This window comes from Dermacentor silvarum, chromosome 4, assembly GCF_013339745.2.
Source record: "Dermacentor silvarum isolate Dsil-2018 chromosome 4, BIME_Dsil_1.4, whole genome shotgun sequence".
NCBI lineage: Eukaryota > Metazoa > Arthropoda > Arachnida > Ixodida > Ixodidae > Dermacentor > Dermacentor silvarum.
Window position 1 is genome coordinate 77,848,158 of NC_051157.2, and position 7,181 is coordinate 77,855,338.

A 7,181-nucleotide genomic window follows, 5' to 3' on the forward strand; every position below is an offset into this window, starting at 1 on the left:
GACAACAACGCCTACTGGCTGAAGATCTCGTGGAAATGTTGGGACAAAGTTAACCCCACTCGCACGCTCAAACGCAAATACTTGCTTTCTTTGCTCTGGTTGTTTTATACACTGCAAAGCATGCTTCATAATGATGCGCAGGCAGGTTAGTTGGTCCGACAGAATAACGAACTTTACAGCAGTGTATGAACGACATTGGTAAGCCGCCTCTGAATTGGGATGGCACTTATAAGAGCTCACTCGTTGCACATAGGAATGGGTGGCACAAATATACATGTATGACTCTTTCGGGCCCGAAGAGACTCTTGGACAACTTTTATACCTTTGTTACCATTACAACGTCCAGAGTCGGCCTGTCCGGACAGCATTAGACCAGCTGCATTTAAAGCCGTTTTCAAAGGCGAAGATCCTTCTACTATGGCTGCAGGCGCCGCCGGCACAGAAAGCAATGACGGTGTTAATACAGCATCTAAAGTCGACGGGTACCTGCGACTATTTATTGGCTCGGTTAAAAAAAAACGTTCTCGCTTTTACGTGCCAAAACCAGGATCTGAATATGAGGCACACTCATTGGTTAATTTTGACCACTTGGGTTGCTTTACCGTGAAGTCAAAATAAAATTAACGTAACGCAAACTTATCAGGTTTGCCTTACCAAAGTAGAGCCACAGTTGTAGCTATACACCTCTGTATTATGTTAAGGCTAACTTATTGGGTTTGCCTTACCAAAGTAGAGCCCCAGTTGTACCTATACACCTCTGTATAATGTTAAGGCTAACTTATTGGGTTTGCCTTACCAAAGTAGAGCCACAGTTGTAGCTATACACCTCTGTATTATGTTAAGCCTAAATTATCGGGTTCGCCTTACCAAAGTAGAGCCACAGTTGCACCTATACACCTCTGTATTATGTTAAGGATAACTTATCGGGTTTGCCTTATGAAAGTAGAGCCACAGTTGTACCTATACACCTCTGTATTGTGTTAAGGCTAAATTATCGGGTTTGCCTTACCAAAGCAGAGCCACAGTTGTACCTATACACCTCTGTATTATGTTAAGGCTAACTTATTGGTTTGCCTTACCAAAGTAGAGCCACAGTTGTATCTATACACCTCTGTATAATGTTAAGGCTAACTTATTGGGTTTGCCTTACCAAAGTAGAGCCACAGTTGTAGCTATACACCTCTGTATTATGTTAAGCCTAAATTATCGGGTTCGCCTTACCAAAGTAGAGCCACAGTTGCACCTATACACCTCTGTATTATGTTAAGGATAACTTATCGAGTTTGCCTTACGAAAGTAGAGCCACAGTTGTACCTATACACCTCTGTATTGTGTTAAGGCTAAATTATCGGGTTTGCCTTACCAAAGCAGAGCCACAGTTGTACCTATACACCTCTGTATTATGTTAAGGCTAACTTATCGGGTTTGCCTTACCAAAGTAGAGCCACAGTTGTACCTATACACCTCTGTATTATGTTAAGGGTAACTTATCGGGTTTGCCTTAGCAAAGAGCCACAGATATACTTATACACCTCTGTATTATGTTAAGGCTAACTTATCGGGTTTGCCTTACCAAAGTAGAGCCACAGTTGTACCTATACACCTCTGTAATATGTTAAGGCTAACTTATCGGGTTTGCCTTTCCAAAGTAGAGCCACAGATATACCTATACACCTCTGAATTATGTTAAGGCTAACTTATCGGGTTTGCCTTACCAAAGTAGAGCCACAGACATACCTATACACCTCTGTATTATGTTAAGGCTAACTTATCGGGTTTGCCTTACCAAAATAGAGCCACAGATACACCTAACACCTCATTTGTTAAGGCTAACTTATCGGGTTTGCCTTACCAAAGTAGAGCTACAGTTGTACCTATACACCTCTGAATTATGTTTTAAAGTTATTCGAGGACAAATTGAGTGGAAGAACGTCGGGTAGGCTTGACTCAACATTTATGATACGGGCTTTTTCGTTCCGCGTCTCCAGCTTAGTGCACCACTCGCGTGCGTAGTCGGGATAAAATTCGAACCTTTCCCTGGAGGAGGTGCAGCAGCAATCTGATGCGGCGTTGTAGGCGTAGGAGGCTGCAGCAGGTAAATAATAAAACCATGTTTTGCTCTATAAGTCGGAGTAGATTACCTGGCCAAATTTTTAGTGATTTATATGATATGATGTATTGTTATGGTCATTTGCTGCCAAGTGTGCCTTCACATGTCATTTTTTTCGGTTCTTATAACGTGTATTATCACTTATTTATATGTGTGCTTTCAATAAAGTTGTCTGTTGATAGTCAGCGCTTGTCCGTGTATCTTTTCGGTGTAGTTCTTGTCGCTTCGCGCTGTGTATGGTTTCAGATGGATTACCACCGTGCCCAACGTATCGTCTTTTAGTAAATATTAAGTTCTAGGTTTTTATCTGCTAAAACCATTATAGGATTGTGAGGCACGCCATAGTGGGGTACACCGGATTAAGTTTGACTACCTGGGGTTCTTTAACATGCACCTAAATCTGAGTACACGAGTGTTCTCGCATTCCTTACCCATCGAAATGCGGCCGCCACGGCGTGGATTTAACCCGCGACTTCGAGTGCAGCAGCGCAACGCCAAAGCGCCTGGGCTACAGCTTCTGGTTGCTTCATCTGTACTGCGCACGCTTACCGAAATATTGTGGTAGTTACAGCTGTGACATGTCTAAAGTTTTGAGCGACATCAGAAGCTTTTTGTCACAGTACTCACACCGTATTCATTCTTTAATCTGTTCTGCTTTTTTCTACAGTTTCTGTCTACGTCGTCGTCGCTATCTTATTTTACAATACCTCATATTCCCTGCATTTAGCGATGGCTCAAGACAACAGCGTTTGAGGGGACGCTCGTTCTAGCGTTTTATTAGAGAGTTATAGATTTTGCACACCCAATGCGGCAAGCCCTGCTTGCGTTTTCAAGCGAAGCTTGTATTGCGTTACAAGTGTCGGCGGTGGTGGTGGTGTCACGCTAAAACCCGGCTGCTCACAGAGTTGAGCAGGTGCGGGGAAAGCAGCGCCGGCACCGAATCACGTGACGCGCGTGCACAATCAGGGTGGTTTGGTGTGTCGCGGGGAGGTTAAGGGAAGGAAAGGGGGTTAGCGAGCACTCCGCCGGGCTTCCCTCGCCTCAGATCAGTTTCGGCGGCCGGATGGGAAGGCGGCGCGTGGTGCGTTCCGCCGAGGAGCAGGCTGCGTTTGAGCAACGGTGCCGCGAACTCGCTCGGGAAAGGGCTCGTCGTCGACGGTCCCATTCTAGCGTGAGGGCTTCCGAAGCTCAGGCGAAATGTCAGCGAAGAGCCGTGGACCCCGAGTTACGGGAGTGCGATGTTGAGGCCAAACGTCAGCAAAGAGGCGCCGACCCTGAGTTTAGAGCAAACGAAGCGGAACGCCTGCTACAGCGTCGTCTTGCCACAAGACTCGCTTACCCCCATTTTCTCGACAGGGGAAGGGCTGGTGATTTTTTGTACCACTTTGGTTTCTTTTGCATACCTTTTTGCATTCTTTATTAAGCCGGCCGCTTGCGTCCACAAACTTTCGTTGCGCAAAATTTATATCTCTCTAGTTTACACTGCAGTAATAGCAGATAGTGAACTAGAGTAAAGTTATTAAAAACGACCGAATTTTTTATGCGCAGATATAATATATTTGTATATTATATATATCCACATCTTCAATAAGTTGAAGAAATCAAAGTCAGGAAAAAATTTACGAAATGTTATATGTGGTTGTATTCTAAGTAAATAAATTTATGCTGGTCAAACGCATACCTAGAAATCTATGTCAAACTAAGCATTAGTTAAGCGTGCGAATAATAGTGTTTCTTTTCACCCTATGTCACGTGTAGGCGGTGGTGGTAAGGGGGGGGGGGGATTGCAGCAGGTGGCGTTAGCCTGTCATGCTTGGCAGGCAATCCTTTAGTCTGAGCGTCTCATACGTTGTTAGCAAGGGTGTTATCACGTTGATCAATTCCGTGTCTTGAAGAAATGCAATCAATAGTTGTAGAGAGAGAGAGCAAGGAAAGGAAAGGCAGGGAGGTCAACCAGACGAGCGCACACCGCGTCTTCAACGCCCATGTGTGAAAGACCTTTAATTTGAAGGTTGCGAAGCAACGACTTCCTCTGCGCCGGGAACAGGTGCTTGAAGTGTTCCACATTCCTCGACTCACCACATAGGGCATAAATGGGGAATGCGAGCAGTCCAGTTCTAAACAACCAAGCCTGGGCGTAGGCGGGGCTAGTTCTAACGTGATAATGTAGGGTAGCTTCGTCTCGAATAAGTCAGTGGACTAAACAGGGTTGATGTGGAGTTTTGTGGAGTTGTGTGGTTGCGAATTTCGTCCTTAGATTTGCTGGAGATTTAATTGAGGCTCGCAATTTCGTGGCACATGATAGCCGCATGTACCCTCATGCGCGTATGATTAAATTTGTTCAGCACAGAGATCACAACTTTATACTTCATGCAATTTTCCTGTTTGCGCACTACACAGCTGACAAGCTGCGGCAAAATGCAGACGCCCAATAAGAAATATGCACAGTGAGACGTCTACACAGTGATGCCAGGAAAACGAAGGTGATGTATGATGCCTTGTCAAGGGCCTCCTTCCCCCACGCCCAGTGTAGGGTAGCAAACGGGACTCAACAGACATGCGGGCTTCGCTCTTTAGACATTCGCCTTCACCGACTTCTGCCATCGCCTTGAGAGGCGCCCAGCCAGCGAACGGTCGAGAGTGAGGCGCGCGCTTCACTCCATTTATATATACGTGCGAGCGAGCGAACGGGAGAGTGGGGCGCAGGGAGGAGAGAGAGCGAACGGCGAGAGAAGGGGCGGCGAAGCACTGCACCTACCCTCTCCTACACTCTCTCCACACAGGCGGGAGCTCCGCCGAGTTCCCGCGATTGCGAGGGGTGTTGCTAGGGTTGCTCCGGTTGCTAGGGGCGAGGAAAAGCGCGCGCGCCCGCAGCTGTTGCTATGGGAGAGGGAGTGAGAGCGCAGAGATAACACCTGCCGGCGCGCGGACACCGACAGACGTCTGACATGCCCCGACTAAGAAATGCTTCGCATTTAAAAAAAAACATTTTTAACAATAACGACATGGAAACAACTGCACTGGGTGTTTCGAAACACGCTTCACGACTTATGCCTTAAAAGTGATATTTATTATTACTTAACATAATTAAACGTATCTAATTACCCTCCGAATTGAATTTAATAAAGGAAAAGACTACTTGATTACCGAAAGAAGACTACGAACAATGCGCCGTTGGTCTCACTTTTCTAAGGTGTAGCATTATATTTTTGTGATTGGTTCTATTTAAGTAAAACCCATGGTTTCGTGTTGCACAATAATTGTCCGCTTGGACAACGGACAACGTGGAGGTGAAATTGTCAATCAATTTTCTACCAATTTTGTAGTACATAGGACTAGCCAAAAATGCTTCGCATCAAAAGCGTGAAATGAAGAGCTCTCCTTCGCTTTTTTTTTTCTTTTTTTTTTTCATTGTAGCCCATCTCAGTCATACTGTTACGGCCTGTAGAGCGTGCTTCACCATGCCTATTAGGACAGTGCAGCAGAGCCAACTTGGAAAAAACAGGACTGAGAACTTTTGCGGCTTTAGCAATACAGTTTCAGAGGCGCAGAACATAAAGTGTCTTGTTCACGACACAAAAAAAAAGAAAAACATATCCTACGTGGTTTCGCAGCTACCTCCAATTGAAAATATAAAATTTTAAATGTGTGCGGACATAAGCCAGACAGCTATGCATGACCATATGTGCCATAAATCGAGACCGTTCGTTATTTCGTACGTTCGTGAATAATAAGACAGAAACAAAGCGAACTCGTGGGCCGCGCATGCGCAGTCGCACACGGGACAACACGGCTGGCGCCGACGGCGTGAACGCGCCTCGAGTGCATGATTGCGATCGCCATCATGATTAAAGAGGCGCGTAATCGCTTTGCCGATAAACTACTACTGATAGTCGTCTGGGGCATATGACGTAATTAATAAGTGACAGAAGTGAATGTCATAGAGCGAGAAGCAGATGCAGCGGTGCACGGCCTATCGGACAGCACATGCCGAATACCATCTGTCGCAAACAGGTGGCCTCAATCATCTAGACGGCATAAGGGCGCTACACTACGCTCAGCTCCTGAGCTCTAGACTAGTCTGCTGGCAGCTGTATGCACATCCGCGACCGTGTCTTGTGCTTGTGATAAGAATAAGCTCACGACGCTTCTAAATGGAGCGAAGGAGACTAAAATGTTTTAAAGGATACTGCTGATATTTGTAGTTAGTATTCGTCCTTTACAGTGTACTGCAATGTTTTAGGACACTATGCGCTGACCGCTATATAGTTTTTAGTAACTTTCTCAACGTCACACTGTTTTCTGGAGGCTTAGGCTATTCAGTACTAAGCTGTGCGTGCTGCTGGTTGTGATGAAGCCTTGTTAAATGGTTCAGGGGGAAAACTGAAACAGTAATGAAATGTGGTTAAATTGGCTTAGCTGTTATATGGAGAGGAATATATCTCAAAAAGTCCTAGTGCAAAACTATCATTCACAGGGGGATTTTACAAATTGAAGGGGACCGGCGCTTTTATGAAACAATAAAGTTTTGATAGCATTGTAGAGACTGACAAAATAATCTGCCTCCATTCAACCCTGTGAAAGTGTATGTACAGAGAGGCTGTTGCCGACGTTAGACTAGCACCACCACCACAAGCGCCATACATCACGTGCGCACGGACAGGTGCGGAAGTGCAGCATACATCCTCATTCCTCTAGGCCCTCCGCCAAGCGCAATTGCTTTATTGAACTAATTCAACTTGAAAAGTAAATTGCGTCGGGTGAATTTGTAAAGTACGACTTACACACAAGCTGCAGACATGATAGCTTCAGTGTGTACTTCAATTATATGAGAAAACACATTTCTGTTACGTGCGTTCTGCTGACGCGGCTGCAGCTCACGGAGCTGTCTTGAAAGCGATCTGCGACGCGGCTGAATTGTGCGCCCGCGGGAGCCTCATCTTCAAAGCGATCTGCGATGGGCCAAAGTGCATTCGCCGAGTGCCGGTAGCTTCGTATGCGCAGCGCTTTCGACGTTTAGTTCGCGTTGAAGCGAGAGCCAGCGCGAAGGTCGATCTGCTCGCTGCCGCTG

At 45.9% G+C, this 7,181-nt stretch overlaps 1 long non-coding RNA gene across 1 annotated transcript; it reads right to left on the bottom strand.

Annotated features, from left to right (window-relative positions):
* Positions 1-1,355: 1,355 nt before the first annotated feature.
* Positions 1,356-1,775, bottom strand: LOC125944619 (uncharacterized). Its single transcript, XR_007466312.1, has 3 exons — positions 1,738-1,775; positions 1,533-1,595; positions 1,356-1,464 (listed from the first exon to the last, which is right to left on the bottom strand). It is a non-coding gene; the product is annotated as an uncharacterized LOC125944619 (long non-coding RNA).
* Positions 1,776-7,181: the final 5,406 nt, after the last annotated feature.